The following is a 16,408-nucleotide window of genomic DNA, read 5'->3' as shown; positions in this document are numbered from 1 at the left end:
CTTTTATACCCTTGTGCACTATCCTGACTTCTCCTCCTCTCTGCTTACTTTGTGCCTTCCAATGCACAATGCAAACTACAGGTAGTGCTGCAGGGCCCACACCCTTTTACTTGCCTTACAGAGCAGCTCTGGAGCTGTTACAGTGCCAAGCTGCTGCAAGAAATCAGCTTGAATGCTTCAGGGGCTGGGGCATGGCCAACATGAGACCAACACCGAAGGAGGGTGGGGGTGTTTAATGCAAACTAAGGGTCATCCAACCGCCACAAAAGGCCGCCATGCCCTGCACGCCCCTTTTCTCTTTTCATATGCAGACGAGGGTTGAAGCCAACTTTGACCCACTGCTTGGATGACATCACCATATGCAAATCCATCTGCGGCAGGCCTTCCCCCAGGAATGCTTGCACTAGTTGTTGCATTTGGTTTGTTGTTTGGGGGTGCTTCAGTATTAGGCAGCCTTCTGCCCTCCCATGTTCATCTGAAAATATGTGTTCTCCCTGCAGTTGTTGTCCCCAGATGAGAGTTCCCTTGTGCTGCCTCAGTTGAATCTCCTTTACTTGACAGAGATGTGCCTGAGCAGCGGCCCTCCCCAGCCCTATCCCAAATCATACTTATTTTGCATAGGAGATACCATGGTCATGAAGATTATTCTCCCAGGGTGAGGTTCATTCATTGCATTCTGGGTATGCTGACCCCTGTGATTTCCCAAAATGTGGGTAACTCGACTGCATTATTTGTGGTAGTGGGGGACTGTGTTTGTGTTTTCCTCTGGTCAGCTCTGGTAAAAGTCAGATTTCTTTGTTTCAGATCTTCCTCTAGCCTTGTTCTTCTTTCGAGAGTTCCCTTGTGCTGCCTCAGTTGGATCTCCTTCACTTGACAGGGGGGTGCCCGAGCAGCGACCCTCCCCAGCTCAAGCCCAACACCTTCTTACCTGCCAGGTGAGATACTATGATCATGAAGGTGCTTCTCTCAGGGCAAGGCTCACCCATTGCACTCTGGGTGTGCTGCCCCTGCGATTTCCCCAAATGTGGGAAACTTGACTGCATAATTTGTGTTTCCCCTGGTCGGATCTCGTATAATTCAGATCTCTTTGTCTCAGGTCTCTCTCCAGCCTAGTTTGCTGTCTGTTTCCACTTCTTTTTTCTTGAGCCCCTCCCTTTTATACCCTTGTGTACTATCCTGACTTATCCTCCTGTCTGCTTACTTTGTGCCTTCCAATGCACAATGCAAACTACACACCCTTTTACTTGCCTTACAGAGCAGCTCTGGAGCTGTTACAGTGCCAAGCTGCTGTAAGAAATCAGCTTGAATGCTTCAGGGGCTGGGGCATTGTCAACATGAGCCCCACACCGTAGGAGGGTGGGGGTGTTTAATGCGAACTAAGGGTCATCCAAGCGCCGCAAAAGGCCGCCATGCCCTGCATACCCCTTTTCTCTTTTCATATGCAGATGAGGGTTCCAGCCAACTTTGGCCCACTGCTTGGATGACATCACCGTATGCAAATCCGTCTTCTGCAGAACTTCCCCCAGGAATGCTTGTACTAGTTGTTGCATTTGGTTTGTTGTTTGGGGTGCTTCAGTATTAGGCAGCCTTCTGCCCTCCCATGTTCATCTGAAAATATGTGTTCTCCCTGCAGTTGTTGTCCCCAGATGAGAGTTCCCTTGTGCTGCCTCAGTTGAATCTCCTATACTTGACAGAGATGTGCCTGAGCAGCGGCCCTCCCCAGCCCTATCCCAAATCATACTTATTTTGCATAGGCGATACCATGGTCATGAAGATTGTTCTCCCAGGGTGAGGTTCATTCATTGCATTCTGGGTATGCTGACCCCTGTGATTTCCCCAAATGTGGGAAACTCGACTGCATTATTTGTGGTAGTGGGGGACTGTGTTTGTGCTTTCCTCTGGTCAGCTCTGGTAAAAGTCAGATTTCTTTGTCTCAGATCTTCCTCTAGCCTTGTTCTTCTTTCGAGAGTTCCCTTGTGCTGCCTCAGTTGGATCTCCTTCACTTGACAGGGGGTGCCCGAGCAGCAATCCTCCACAGCTCTGGCCCAACTCCTACTTACCTGCCAGGTGAGATACTATGATCTTCACTGTTAGGGCAATCAGGATGTGGAATTCCCTGCCAGGGAAGGTGGTAATGGCGGACTCTGTAATTGGATTTAAAAAAGGAATGGATACATTTCTGAATGAAAAAGCTATCCAAGGTTATAATACTTAAAATATCAACATGGTTAATCCGGGGGTAACATGAGTTGTAGTAGCTAACTTGTCATAAAACATTATTCAGCAAGTATGTAGAATCATCACAACTTAAAACAGGTTGAACACGATGGGCAATTTGCCTCTATTCAACCTCAAAAACTATGTTACTATATGTTACTATATTACTATGTTACTGTAGTATACAGAACACCACAATGCAATGAGCAGTGATAGTGAGCACTGATGAGGATACTAGAACTGACACTGAGCAGCAAGATGCAGCACTGGACTATTAGTAATGTACTGTAGTATGCTGAGCACAACAATGCAGCACAAGACAATGAGCAGTGATACTGAGCACTGATGAGGATACTACTGAGAACTGACACTGAGCAGGAGAGACACACTACTAGTATTACTGAGCAGCAATAAGTATCCACTGATACTGAGCACTGATATTGAGATTTCCACTGAGAGAACATAGCCACGTCCTCTCCGCTCTCTCTTCAATGCACGAGTAAAAATGGCGGCAACGCGCAGCTCTTTATATGGAATCCGAATCTCGCGAGAATCCGACAGCGGGATGATGACATTTTCCCTTGTTCAGGTTTTCCGAGTCAGGCGGGAACAACCGAGCCTGCCTCGGACCAGTGTAAACCACGTGGAGTTCGTGGGGAATTCGGTTCTCGGAGAACCGAACCCGCTCCTCTCTACCTTATACCCATCAATTTTTTTTATTTTCAATCTAAGCCCCTGCAGTTTTCTGTAAGCATCTGTCACAAGGGCAAACACTCAGGGCTTGAGGCGTAGATCTTAGGACCAGCTGCTACAAGCATAGCAGAGGTGTCACTATCACTGGTGACACCCAGAGAGGTGGCGAGGGAGATTGTAATGCAGTGCGCGCAGATAAGCAGCGCAATGGTAAAAAGGAGGCATGGTTTCATAGGTAGGGGCGTGGCCTGGTGGCCTGAATCTACATTTTGTTGCTCCGGGTGTCCCGGGGGTTGGGGGCTGCACCGGGGACTAGTGTGTGAGCGGTGCTGGCTCCTGCACAGTGACAGGGCATGGCCACTAGCGATGTGCACCAGAAATTTTTCGGGTTTTGTGTTTTGGTTTTGGGTTCGGTTCCGCGGCCGTGTTTTGGGTTCGAACGCGTTTTGGCTAAACCTCACTGAATTATTTTTGTCGGATTCGGGTGTGTTTTGGATTCGGGTGTTTTTTTCAAAAAAACCCTAAAAAACAGCTTAAATCATAGAATTTGGGAGTCATTTTGATCCCAAAGTATTATTAACCTCAATAACCATAATTTCCACTCATTTTCAGTCTATTCTTAACACCTCACACCTCACAATATTATTTTTAGTCCTAAAATTTGCACCGAGGTCGCTGGATGACTAAGCTCAGCGACCCAAGTGGCCGATACAAACACCTGGCCCATCTAGGAGTGGCACTGCAGTGTCACGCAGGATGGCCCTTCCAAAAAACACTCCCCAAACAGCACATGACGCAAAGAAAAAAAGAGGCGCAATGAGGTAGCTGTGTGACTAAGCTCAGCGACCCAAGTGGCCGACACAAACACCTGGCCCATCTAGGAGTGGCACTGCAGTGTCACGCAGGATGGCCCTTCCAAAAACACTCCCCAAACAGCACATGACGCAAAGAAAAAAAGAGGCGCAATGAGGTAGCTGTGTGACTAAGCTCAGCGACCCAAGTGGCCGACACAAACACCTTGCCCATCTAGGAGTGGCACTGCAGTGTCACGCAGGATGGCCCTTCCAAAAAACACTCCCCAAACAGCACATGACGCAAAGAAAAAAAGAGGCGCAATGAGGTAGCTGTGTGACTAAGCTCAGCGACCCAAGTGGCCGACACAAACACCTGGCCCATCTAGGAGTGTCACTGCAGTGTCACGCAGGATGGCCCTTCCAAAAAACACTCCCCAAACAGCACATGACGCAAAGAAAAAAAGAGGCGCAATGAGGTAGCTGTGTGACTAAGCTCAGCGACCCAAGTGGCCGACACAAACACCTGGCCCATCTAGGAGTGGCACTGCAGTGTCACGCAGGATGGCCCTTCCAAAAAACACTCCCCAAACAGCACATGACGCAAAGAAAAATGAAAGAAAAAAGAGGTGCAAGATGGAATTGTCCTTGGGCCCTCCCACCCACCCTTATGTTGTATAAACAGGACATGCACACTTTAACCAACCCATCATTTCAGTGACAGGGTCTGCCACACGACTGTGACTGAAATGACGGGTTGGTTTGGACCCCCACCAAAAAAGAAGCAATTAATCTCTCCTTGCACAAACTGGCTCTACAGAGGCAAGATGTCCACCTCATCATCATCCTCCGATTCATCACCGTGTACATCCCCCTCCTCACAGATTATCAATTCGTCCCCACTGGAATCCACCATCTCAGCTCCCTGTGTACTTTGTGGAGGCAATTGCTGCTGGTCAATGTCTCCACGGAGCAATTGATTATAATTCATTTTAATGAACATCATCTTCTCCACATTTTCTGGAAGTAACCTCGTACGCCGATTGCTGACAAGGTGAGCGGCGGCACTAAACACTCTTTCGGAGTACACACTTGTGGGAGGGCAACTTAGGTAGAATAAAGCCAGTTTGTGCAAGGGCCTCCAAATTGCCTCTTTTTCCTGCCAGTATACGTACGGACTGTCTGACGTGCCTACTTGGATGCGGTCACTCATATAATCCTCCACCATTCTTTCAATGGTGAGAGAATCATATGCAGTGACAGTAGACGACATGTCCGTAATCGTTGGCAGGTCCTTCAGTCCGGACCAGATGTCAGCATCAGCAGTCGCTCCAGACTGCCCTGCATCACCGCCAGCGGGTGGGCTCGGAATTCTGAGCCTTTTCCTCGCACCCCCAATTGCGGGAGAATGTGAAGGAGGAGCTGTTGACCGATCAAGTTCCACTTGACTTGATAATTTTCTCACCAGCAGGTCTTTGAACCCCTGCAGACTTGTGTCTGCCGGAAAGAGAGATACAACGTAGGTTTTAAATCTAGGATCGAGCACGGTGGCCAAAATGTAGTGCTCTGATTTCAACAGATTGACCACCCGTGAATCCTGGTTAAGCGAATGAAGGGCTCCATCCACAAGTCCCACATGCCTAGCGGAATCGCTCTGTCTTAGCTCCTCCTTCAATGTCTCCAGCTTCTTCTGCAAAAGCCTGATGACGGGAATGACCTGACTCAGGCTGGCAGTGTCTGAACTGACTTCACGTGTGGCAAGTTCAAAAGGTTTCAGAACCTTGCACAACGTTGAAATCATTCTCCACTGCGCTTGAGACAGGTGCATTCCACCTCCTATATCGTGGTCAGATGTACAGGCTTGAATGGCCTTTTGCTGCTCCTCCTTCCTCTGAAGCATATAGAGGGTTGAATTCCACCTCGTTACCACTTCTTGCTTCAGATGATGGCAGGGCAGGTTCAGGCGTTTTTGGTGTTGCTCCAGTCTTCTGTACGTGGTGCCTGTACGCAGAAAGTGTCCCGCAATTCTTCTGGCCACCGACAGCATCTCTTGCACGCCCCTGTCGTTTTTTAAATAATTCTGCACCACCAAATTCAAGGTATGTGCAAAACATGGGACGTGCTGGAATTTGCCCAGATATAATGCACGCACAATATTGCTGGCGTTGTCCGATGCCACAAATCCACAGGAGAGTCCAATTGGGGTAAGCCATTCTGCGATGATCTTCCTCAGTTGCCGTAAGAGGTTTTCAGCTGTGTGCGTATTCTGGAAAGCGGTGATACAAAGCGTAGCCTGCCTAGGAAAGAGTTGGCGTTTGCGAGATGCTGCTACTGGTGCCGCCGCTGCTGTTCTTGCGGCGGGAGTCAATACATCTACCCAGTGGGCTGTCACAGTCATATAGTCCTGAGTCTGCCCTGCCCCACTTGTTCACATGTCCGTGGTTAAGTGGACATTGGGTACAACTGCATTTTTTAGGACACTGGTGAGTCTTTTTCTGAGGTCTGTGTACATTTTCGGTATCGCCTGCCTAGAGAAATGGAACTTAGATGGTATTTGGTACCGGGGACACAGTACCTCAATCAAGTCTATAGTTCGCTCTGAAGTAATGATGGATACCGGAACCACGTTTCTCACCGCCCAGGATGCCAAGGCCTCAGTTATCTGGGATGACCATCGACTCCCAGCAGCAACAACAGCAGCGCCAGCAGCAGTAGGCGTTACACTCAAGGATGCATCGGAGGAATCCCAGGCAGGAGAGAACTCGTCAGAATTGCCAGTGACATGGCCTGTAGGACTATTGGCATTCCTGGTGAAGGAGGAAATTGACACTGAGGGAGTTGGTGGGGTGGTTTGCGTGAGCTTGGTTACAAGAGGAAGGGATTTACTGGTCAGTGGACTGCTTCCGCTGTCGCCCAAAGTTTTTGAACTTGTCACTGACTTATGATGAATGCGCTGCAGGTGACGTATAAGGGAGGATGTTCCCGAGGTGGTTAACGTCCTTACCCCTACTTATTACAGCTTGACAAAGGCAACACACGGCTTGACACCTGTTGTTCGCATTTCTGTTGAAATACTTCCACACCGAAGAGCTGATTTTTTTGGTATTTTCACCAGGCATGTCAATGGCCATGTTCCTCCCACGGACAACAGGTGTCTCTCCGGGTGCCTGACTTAAACAAACCACCTCACCATCAGAATCCTCCTTGTCAATTTCCTCCCCAGCGCCAGCAACACCCATATCCTCCTCATCCTGGTGTACTTCAACACTGACATCTTCAATCTGACTATCAGGAACTGGACTGTGGGTGCTCCTTCCAGCACTTGCAGGGGGTGTGCAAATGGTGGAAGGTGCATGCTCTTCACGTCCAGTGTTGGGAAGGTCAGGCATCGCAACCGACACAATTGGACTCTCCTTGTGGATTTGTGATTTTGAAGAACGCACAGTTCTTTGCTGTGCTTTTGCCAGCTTAAGTCTTTTCATTTTTCTAGCGAGAGGCTGAGTGCTTCCATCCTCATGTGAAGCTGAACCACTAGCCATGAACATAGGCCAGGGCCTCAGCCGTTCCTTGCCACTCCGTGTGGTAAATGGCATATTGGCAAGTTTACGCTTCTCCTCCGACGATTTTTATTTAGATTTTTGAGTCCTTTTTTTACTGATCTTTTGTGTTTTGGATTTTACATGCTCTGTACTATGACATTGGGCATCGGCCTTGGCAGACGACGTTGATGGAATTTCATCTTCTCGGCCATGACTAGTGGCAGCAGCTTCAGCACGAGGTGGAAGTGGATCTTGATCTTTCCCTATTTTTGGAACCTCAACATTTTTGTTCTCCATATTTTAATAGGCACAACTAAAAGGCACCTCAGGTAAACAATGGAGATGGATGGATACTAGTATACTTATGGATGACGAGTGACTGACGACACAGAGGTAGCTACAGCCGTGGACTACCGTACTGCGTCTGCTAGTATAGAGATGATAATTAATGATATAAAAAAAAAATATATATAACTACTGTAGGTATATATAATATAATGACGGACCTGGTGGACACTGTCAGCAGACTGCTAAACTACTAGTATGAAGAAGATAGAAAAAAAACCCCACCACAGGTAGGTAGGTATACAATTATGGACGAGCACTGACGACACAGAGATAGCCACAGCCGTGGCCTACCATACTGCGTCTGCTAGTATAGAGATGATAATTAATGATATAAAAAAAAATATATATAACTACTGTAGGTATATATAATATAATGACGGACCTGGTGGACACTGTCAGCAGACTGCTAAACTACTAGTATGAAGAAGATAGAAAAAAAACTCCACCACAGGTAGGTATACAATTATGGACGAGTGACGACACAGAGGTAGGTACAGCCGTGGACTACCGTACTGCGTCTGCTAGTATAGATAATATACTAAATATATTACTACTGTAGGTATATAATATAATGACGGACCTGGTGGACACTGTCAGCAGACTCCTAAACTACTAGTATGAAGAAGATAGAAAAAAAAACCCCACCACAGGTAGGTAGGTATACAATTATGGACGAGCACTGACGACACAGAGATAGCCACAGCCGTGGCCTACCGTACTGCGTCTGCTAGCATAGATAATATACTAAATATATTACTACTGTAGGTATATAATATAATGACGGACCTGGTGGACACTGTCAGCAGACTCCTAAACTACTAGTATGAAGAAGATAGAAAAAAAAACCCCACCACAGGTTGGTATACAATTATGGACGAGTGACGACACAGAGGTAGGTACAGCCGTGGACTACCGTACTGCGTCTGCTAGTATAGATAATATACTAAATATATTACTACTGTAGGTATATAATATAATTACGGACCTGGTGGACACTGTCAGCAGACTCCTAAACTACTAGTATGAAGAAGATAGAAAAAAAAACCCACCACAGTTAGGTATACAATTATGGACGAGTGACGACACAGAGGTAGGTACAGCCATGGACTACCGTACTGCGTCTGCTAGTATAGATAATATACTAAATATATTACTACTGTAGGTATATAATATAATGACGGACCTGGTGGACACTGTCAGCAGACTCCTAAACTACTAGTATGAAGAAGATAGAAAAAAAACCCCACCACAGGTAGGTATACAATTATGGACGAGCACTGACGACACAGAGATAGCCACAGCCGTGGACTACCGTACTGCGTCTGCTAGTATAGATAATATAATAAATATATTACTACTGTAGGTATATAATATAATGATGGACCTGGTGGACACTGTCAGCAGACTCCTAAACTACTAGTATGAAGAAGATAGAAAAAAAAAACCCACCACAGGTAGGTAGGTATACAATTATGGACGAGCACTGACGACACAGAGATAGCCACAGCCGTGGACTACCGTACTGCGTCTGCTAATATAGAGATGATAAAGATGATAGAGATGAAAAAAAAAATATAACACTACTGCAGGTAAATATTTATATAATATAATGTATGACGGACCTGCTGGACACTGTCAGCAGAATGCGTTTATAGAATAAAAAAAAAAAACACCACAGGAGTGTTTAATTTTTTCAGGCAGACAATATACTGGTGGTCACACTGGCAGCAAAAGTGTGCACTGTACTCCTGCTATAACTGCTCCCCAGTCTCCCCCACAATTAAGCTGTGTGAGCAGTGAGCACTCAGCACAGTCAGATATACATAGATGAAATATCATGCAGCACACTGAGGCTGAGCACAGATATGGTATGTGTATCGTTTTTTTTCAGGCAGAGAACGGATTATAAATAATAAAACTGGTGGTCACTATCAGCAAAACTCTGCACTACTGAGTACTCCTGACAAGTTCAACTGCTCCCCAAATTAGTAGTAAATCAAATGTCACTCGTCTCTATCTTCTAATCTAAACGGAGAGGACGCCAGCCACGTCCTCTCCCTATCAATCTCAATGCACGTGTGAAAATGGCGGCAACGCGCGGCTCCTTATATAGAATCCGAGTCTCGTGAGAATCCGACAGCGGGATGATGACGTTCGGGCGCGCTCGGGTTAACCGAGCAAGGCGGGAGGATCCGAGTCTGCTCGGACCCGTGCAAAAAAGGGTGAAGTTCGGGCGGGTTCGGATTCCGAGGAACCGAACCCGCTCATCTCTAATTGCCACCCAGCATGACGCCTCCCTTCTTGACCATGCTGTAATTGCAGTCGCACTGCAGTTCAGCGTGATCATAAAAAATGGTGTAGCCTCCTGCTGGTACAGACTGTATGTGCGCGCAGGAAGCCGCCACCATTTTTGTGATCACAGCGGCTGAATGTGATGTCATACAGCTGCTGTGACCACGCCCCCTGTGTCTCCTCCATTGCAGACCCCATTTTGAAGCCTTGCCCCCGCACCGCTCCATCCCTGACTTGGAAATGGAGTGTTGCTGACCCCCCTCTCCCCCCCCCCGCCCCGATTGACAGGCAGAGGCGATCGCATTCTCTGCGGGGTGCCGCAGAAAATGCAGGCACATGCGTATGCTCTTAGCAATTTTTGCAGTTGGATCGCTTATTGTGATTGCAATCCAAACTGAATCAGGCCCTATTACCTATCACAATGCGCTGCGGGCAGTACAAAATTGGTTTAATATAGGAGAAAAACCCCCAGACCTGTGCTCCTTAACTGTACCTGGTGGCTAGTGGAGCGGCTGCCCAGTAATCAGTGTCCACACCAGTGCGCACACGGTCCACCCCCTACGGCCATGCTCCCCTTCATCAGCGGCCTCGTGATCCGGAAGGGCGGTGTGTGTGTGACTGACCTTAGGAAGAAACCGGAGCCTCCGCTGCAGTGACCCAGCAACCAGGGCACGGGAGTATACAGCGCCGCTGGGAGTGATGAAGCTGCAGTAAAGATGTCTATTAGACCTAGCCTGCTGCAGCCCTTGTAGATTCTCATAAAACAAGTTCTTCTTTTCTTGTCAAAATTAATAGCTAAGAATAGGCTGCCTGAGGCAGGCCCCTGTTAAGTGGCCTGCTACTGAAGGCACCAACTACAAACTGAGCTCCCTGTTCATGGAAGCGGGGTTATAGAGGAGGATGCGCTGAGCATCTTGGGAACAGTCAAAAGCTTTGAGCCGGTTGGTGCCTCAGATCAAGATCCTTGTGGAGTCCAGTGTACCCCACAGAAGAAATTAATGTGTCACACCCATTGGCAGCAACCTTAGAATAGCTGCTGACGAGCACAATTGAGAAAGGAAGGGGGGGGGGACATTTGAATCCAGCACATAGATGCAATTCAAATATGTAATTTGTACCTTCCTATTTTAAAATATAATGGATGAACCTCACCCTGTGAGAACAATCTTCATGATCAAGAGATCTCATATGCAAAATAAGTATGAGTTGGGATAGGGCTGGGGAGGGTGGCTGCTCGGGCAGCCCCTCCCCCGTCAAGTTAAGGAGATTCAACTGAGGAAGCACAAGGGAACTCTCGTCTGGGGACAACAACTGCAGGGAGACCACATCTTTTCAGATGAACATGGGAGGGCGGAAGGCTGCCTAATACTGAAGCACCATCAAATATCAAACCATATGCAACAACTAGTACAAGCATTCCTGGGGGAAGGTCTGCAGCAGACGGATTTGCATACGGTGATGTCATCCAAGCAGTGGGCCAAAGTTGGCTGGAACCCTCATCTGCATATGAAAAGAGAAAAGGGGCATGCAGGGCATGGCGACCTTTTGCGGTGCTTGGATGACCCCTAGTTCGCATTAAACAACCCCACCCTCCTTTGGTGTGGGGCTCATGTTGGCTATGCCCCAGCCCCTGAAGCATTCAAGCTGATTTCTTGCAGCAGCTGGGCACTGTAACAGCTCCAGAGCTGCTCTGTAAGGCAACTAAAAGGGTGTGGGCCCTGCAGCACTACCTGTAGTTCGCATTGTGCGTTGGAAGGCACAAAGTAAGCAGACGGGAGAAGTCAGGATAGTGCGCAAGGGCATAGAAGGGAGCGGCTCCAGAAAAGAGAAGTGGAAACAGACAGCAAACTAGGCTGGAGAGAGACCTGAGACAAAGAGATCTGAATTATACGAGAGCCGACCAGGGGAAACACAAATTATGCAATCAAGTTTCCCACATTTGGGGAAATTGCAGGAGCAGCACACCCAGAGTGCAATGGGTGAGCCTTGCCCTGGGAGAAGCACCTTCATGATCATAGTATCTCACCTGGCAGGTAAGTAGGAGTTGGGCTAGAGCTGGGGAGGGTCACTGCTCGGGCACCCCCCTGTCAAGTGAAGGAGATCCAACTGAGGCAGCACAAGGGAACTCTCGAAAGAAGAACAAGGCTAGAGGAATATCTGAGACAAAGAAATCTGACTTTTACCAGAGCTGACCAGAGGAAAACACAAACACAGTCCCCCACTACCACAAAAAATGCAGGCGAGTTTCCCACATTTGGGGAAATCACAGGGGTCAGCATACCCAGAATGCAATGAATGAACCTCACCCTGGGAGAACAATCTTCATGACCATGGTATCTCCTATGCAAAATAAGTATGATTTGGGATAGGGCTGGGGAGGGCCGCTGCTCAGGCACATCTCTGTCAAGTAAAGGAGATTCAACTGAGGCAGCACAAGGGAACTCTCATCTGGGGACAACAACTGCAGGGAGAACACATATTTTCAGATGAACATGGGAGGGCAGAAGGCTGCCTAATACTGAAGCACCCCCAAACAACAAACCAAATGCAACAACTAGTAAAAGCTTTCCTGGGTGAAGGTCTGCAGAAGACGGATTTGCATACGGTGATGTCATCCAAGCAGTGGGCCAAAGTTGGCTGGAACCCTCATCTGCATATGAAAAGAGAAAAGGGTTATGCAGGGCATGGCGGCCTTTTGCGGCGCTTGGATGACCCCTAGTTCACATTAAACACCTCCACCCTCCTTCGGTGTGGGGCTCATGTTGGCTATGCCCCAGCCCCTGAAGCATTCAAGCTGATTTCTTGCCGCAGCTGGGCACTGTAACAGCTCCAGAGTTGCTCTGTAAGGCATGTAAAACACAGTCCCCCACTACAACCAGGAAACATTAACGCCACTGCATCCTTGCTGCTTTCTCATGTGGAAGTCTATTTAATGTGAAAACAAGGTGATATCTAATTAGCACACAGAAAAGAAAATTAAGTGAATTTTTGAAAGAAAACAATACTGTTAATATACTATTAAAACAAATTAAAATGGTAAAAGTTATTGTACTTTAAGTAAAAATAAAAGAGCAAAAATATCAATCCCAGTTTTGGATTACTTTAATTAAAAAAAAAAATGCATATAGCAGAGGATAGTTTCAATCTGTCTACCTCTGGGTTATGGGCCCAGCATGCTTCCATTGCAGTACTCTGCTGCACATGTAAGTGCAAGAGATCCTGAAGCACTCACTCATCATGGGAAAGTACCAATGTGTTTCTTCATTGGTTGATGGCAGAAACATCTTACAAAAACACTCCAGATTATTGACTTTTTAAAGTTTTTCTAGGAAACGTTCTAGATGATTGTTTAATAGCCTTTGTCAGTATGTACTTTTGCAAAGTGTCGCTGTGGCGCAATCAGTTAGTGTGTATGGCTATTAACCAAAAGGTTGGTGGTTCAATCCCACCCAGGGATGTAATTGACCTTGTTATCAGATTTTGGTGATCTTTAAGTAGACAAGTCAAAATTTCAAACCCCCTGTTATGGTGTTAGGTATTTAGACTTCTCTGATGTAATCAGAGTTAGATTTGATTCAGTGATTTTATAAAAACAGCTAGGAAGCACAATTTAGCAGTGGGTTGCAGAGAAAAAGAAATATGCTTGCAAAAAAATACAATTGAGTGATTAAACAGCTCTTGGATGGTTTTTCACCTATTACTAAATTAAACTTGCTTCATTGGAAAGGCAGCAAGATGCATCCTCATTTCAATAGCTACCCTTTGTCTCAGGTCTTTCTCCAGCCTAGTTTGCTGTCTGTTTCCACTTCTTTTATCTTGAGCCCCTCCCTTCTATACCCTTGTGCACTATCCTGACTTCTCCTCCCGTCTGCTTACTTTGTGCCTTCCAATGCACAATGCAAACTACAGGTAGTGCTGCAGGGCCCACACAATATTTTACTCCCTGAAAAGCACCCAGTCTCCTCTGGGCACAGTAGTAAACTGAGGTCTGGAGGAGGGGCATAGAGGGAGGAGCCAGTGCACACCCAGATCTAAAGTCTTTCTTAAAGTGCCCATGTCTCCTGCGGAGCCCTTCTATCCCCCATGGTCCTTACGGAGTCCCCAGCATCCTCTAGGACGTAAGAGAAAAATTATGCTGGCAGAAAAATCCAATTGAGTGATTAAACAGCTCCAGAGCTGCTCTGTAAGGCAAGTAAAAGGGTGTGGGCCCTGCAGCACTACCTGTAGTTTGCATTGTGCATTGAAAGCCTAGTTTGCTGTCTGTTTCCACTTCTTTTTTCTTGAGCCCCTCCCGTCTATACCCTTGTGCACTATCCTGACTTCTCCTCCCGTCTGCTTACTTTGTGCCTTCCAATGCACAATGCAAACTACAGGTAGTGCTGCAGGGCCTACACCCTTTTACTTGCCTTACAGAGCAGCTCTTGAGCTGTTACAGTGCCCAGCTGCTGCAAGAAATCAGCGTGAATGCTTCAGGGGCTGGGGCATGGCCAACATGAGCCCCACACCGAAGGAGGGTGGGGGTGTTTAATGCGAACTAGGGGTCTCGCACAATGCGAACTACAGGTAGTGCTGCAGGGCCCACACCCTTTTACTTGCCTTACAGAGCAGCTCTGGAGCTGTTACAGTGCCCAGCTGCTGCAAGAAATCAGCTTGAATCCTTTAGGGGCTGGGGCATAGCCAACATGAGCCCCACACCGACGGAGGGTGGAGGTGTTTAATGCGAACTAGGGGTCATCCAAGTGCCGCAAAAGGCCGCCATGCCCTGCACGCCCCTTTTCTCTTTTCATATGCAGACGAGGGTTGAAGCCAACTTTGACCCACTGCTTGGATGACATCGCCATATGCAAATCCATCTGCTGCAGGCCTTCCCCCAGGAATGCTTGCACTAGTTGTTGCATTTGGTTTGTTGTTTGGGGGTGCTTCAGTATTAGGCAGCCTTCTGCCCTCCCATGTTCATCTGAAAATATGTGTTCTCCCTGCAGTTGTTGTCCCCAGATCAGAGTTCCCTTGTGCTGCCTCAGTTGAATCTCCTTTACTTGACAGAGATGTGCCTGAGCAGCGGCCCTCCCCAGCCCTATCCCAAATCATACTTATTTTGCATAGGAGATACCATGGTCATGAATACTGTTCTCCCAGGGTGCGGTTCATTCATTGCATTCTGGGTATGCTGACCCCTGTGATTTCCCCAAATGTGGGAAACTCGACTGCATTATTTAATGCGAACTAGGGGTCATCCAAGCACCGCAAAAGGCCGCCATGCCCTGCATACCCCTTTTCTCTTTTCATAAGCAGATGAGGTTTGAAGCCAACTTTGACCCACTGCTTGGATGACATCACTTGCTGCCTTTCCAATGAAGCAAGTTTAATTTAATAATAGGTGAAAAACCATCCCTACAAAGGTGTTAATCAGATACTTGGCTTTGTGGACACTTTTCAGAGCACAAATTTGTTTGCATAAAAATAAAGCCAGAAAATGAAGAGCTGTTTAATCACTCAATTGGATTTTTCTGCCAGCATATTTCTTTTTCTCTGCAACCCACTGCTAAATTGTGCTTCCTAGCTGTTTTTATAAAATCACTGAATCAAATCTAACTCTGATTACATCAGAGAAGGCCAGGTACCCTACACCATAACAGGGGGTTTGAAATTTTGACTTGTCTACTTAAAGATCACCAAAATCTGATAACAAGGTCAATTAAGTCCCTGGGTGGGATTGAACCACCAACCTTTTGGTTAATAGCCTTACACACTAACTGATTGCGCCACAGCGACACTTTGCAAAAGTACATACTGACAAAGGCTAATAAGCATTCATCTAGAACGATTCCTAGAAACATTTTAAAAAGTCAATAATGTGGAGAGTTTTTGTAAGATGTTTCTTCCATCAACCAATGAAGAAACACATTGGTACTTTCCCATGATGAGTGAGTGCTTCAGGATCTTTTGCACTTACATGTGCAGCAGAGTACTGTAATGGAAGCATGCTGGGTCCATAACCCAGAGGTAGGCAGATTGAAACTATCCTCTGCTATATGCCTTTTTTTTTGTTAATTAAAGTAATCCAAAACTGGGATTGATATTTTTGCTCTTTTATTTTTACTTAAAGTACAATAACTTTTACCATTTTAATTTGTTTTAATAGTATATTGACAGTATTGTTTTCTTTCAAAAATCCAATTAATTTTCTTTACCCGATTATTAAAATGGTAATTGACAAAAACAAACTACATTGTCACCAGAAGAGCAATACAAAATGTACAAGTGATATATTAAAATCATCTTTCCAGCTTGAATTTCAATGATGCATTGGGGCAACGATTCACCCTTAAATAAAGATTTTCTTAATTCCTTACCTGTGTGCTAATTAGATATCACCTTGTTTTCACATTAAACAGACTTCCACATGAGAAAACAGCAAAGATGCAGTGGCGTTAATGTTTCCTGGTGTCAACCTGTATTATTTCCGTAGATATTGAAATGAGGATGCATCTTGCTGCCTTTCCAATGAAGCAAGTTTAATTTAGTAAT

The 16,408-nt window shown here is 46.5% G+C and overlaps 5 non-coding genes and 1 pseudogene across 5 annotated transcripts; 4 read left to right on the top strand and 2 right to left on the bottom strand.

The window, feature by feature from the left end:
- Positions 1 to 604: 604 nt before the first annotated feature.
- LOC135020478 (U1 spliceosomal RNA) lies at positions 605 to 768 on the top strand. The gene has a single exon (XR_010217903.1). It is a non-coding gene; the product is annotated as a U1 spliceosomal RNA (small nuclear RNA).
- A 152-nt stretch (positions 769 to 920) lies between these two features.
- Positions 921 to 1,083, top strand: LOC135020574 (U1 spliceosomal RNA). The gene has a single exon (XR_010217987.1). It is a non-coding gene; the product is annotated as a U1 spliceosomal RNA (small nuclear RNA).
- A 654-nt stretch (positions 1,084 to 1,737) lies between these two features.
- Positions 1,738 to 1,901, top strand: LOC135020410 (U1 spliceosomal RNA). Its single transcript, XR_010217838.1, has one exon. It is a non-coding gene; the product is annotated as a U1 spliceosomal RNA (small nuclear RNA).
- Positions 1,902 to 11,758: 9,857 nt separating this feature from the next.
- On the bottom strand, positions 11,759 to 11,921 carry LOC135020557 (U1 spliceosomal RNA). Its single transcript, XR_010217971.1, has one exon. It is a non-coding gene; the product is annotated as a U1 spliceosomal RNA (small nuclear RNA).
- A 152-nt stretch (positions 11,922 to 12,073) lies between these two features.
- LOC135020438 (U1 spliceosomal RNA) lies at positions 12,074 to 12,237 on the bottom strand. The gene has a single exon (XR_010217866.1). It is a non-coding gene; the product is annotated as a U1 spliceosomal RNA (small nuclear RNA).
- Positions 12,238 to 14,966: 2,729 nt separating this feature from the next.
- LOC135020692 (U1 spliceosomal RNA) lies at positions 14,967 to 15,145 on the top strand (annotated as a pseudogene).
- Positions 15,146 to 16,408: the final 1,263 nt, after the last annotated feature.

This window comes from Pseudophryne corroboree, unplaced genomic scaffold (genome assembly GCF_028390025.1).
Source record: "Pseudophryne corroboree isolate aPseCor3 unplaced genomic scaffold, aPseCor3.hap2 scaffold_350, whole genome shotgun sequence".
Classification (NCBI taxonomy): domain Eukaryota; kingdom Metazoa; phylum Chordata; class Amphibia; order Anura; family Myobatrachidae; genus Pseudophryne; species Pseudophryne corroboree.
Note: the sequence above shows the minus strand (reverse complement) of the source record. Positions and strands in the feature narration are given on the sequence as shown.